This window comes from Microtus ochrogaster, chromosome 6 (genome assembly GCF_000317375.1).
Source record: "Microtus ochrogaster isolate Prairie Vole_2 chromosome 6, MicOch1.0, whole genome shotgun sequence".
In the NCBI taxonomy this organism is placed as follows: domain Eukaryota; kingdom Metazoa; phylum Chordata; class Mammalia; order Rodentia; family Cricetidae; genus Microtus; species Microtus ochrogaster.
Window position 1 is genome coordinate 10,605,090 of NC_022013.1, and position 700 is coordinate 10,605,789.

Genomic DNA, 700 nt, shown 5'->3' on the forward strand with positions numbered 1-700 from the left:
TACACATCCCACAGCTCGAATGTACACATGGTGTCTATGTGCATATACACATCCCACAGCTCGAATGTGGCACTAGTTGATTTTCTCCTTCCACCATGTAGGTCTGGGGGATCAAACTCAGGAAATCAAGTTTGGCAGCAAGCACCTTTACTTGTTGAGTGAGCCATCTTGCTGGCCCCAAAATATCCATACTCTATTGATCCAAAAGACTCAACTCTTGCAATCTAAAAAAACCAAATAAAGCCAAAAGACCTCTAATCATCTTAAGCCCTGGTAAGTGGATCACCATCTATGAGGGTCAGAGTCCTTTATTTCAAGATGAAGTTGCGGCATCTGAGACAGTTCACTGCAAGAACCATGACACATGTATGAGAACTTACTTTGTGCCAGGCTCTGCCTATTAGGGGACAACAGGCAGTATCTAACTTGACACTCATGTGTGCACACGTATGATGTATAAGTTCTATGTCACGTTACTCTTCTCCATGGGGAAAGCAAGCTTCCTTAGTGCTGGATCAACCTTTCTTGAGATTCCAAGCCTTGGCTGCAGAGATGGCTCAATGGACGCTCACTGAACATGAGGAGCTGTTTCAGATCCCTCAGTCTCACGTGGTGGAAGAAGAGAACTCCCAAGAGTTGTTGATTACACACATGTTCTCTCTCTCTCTCTCTCTCTCTCTCTCTCTCTCTCTCTCTCTCT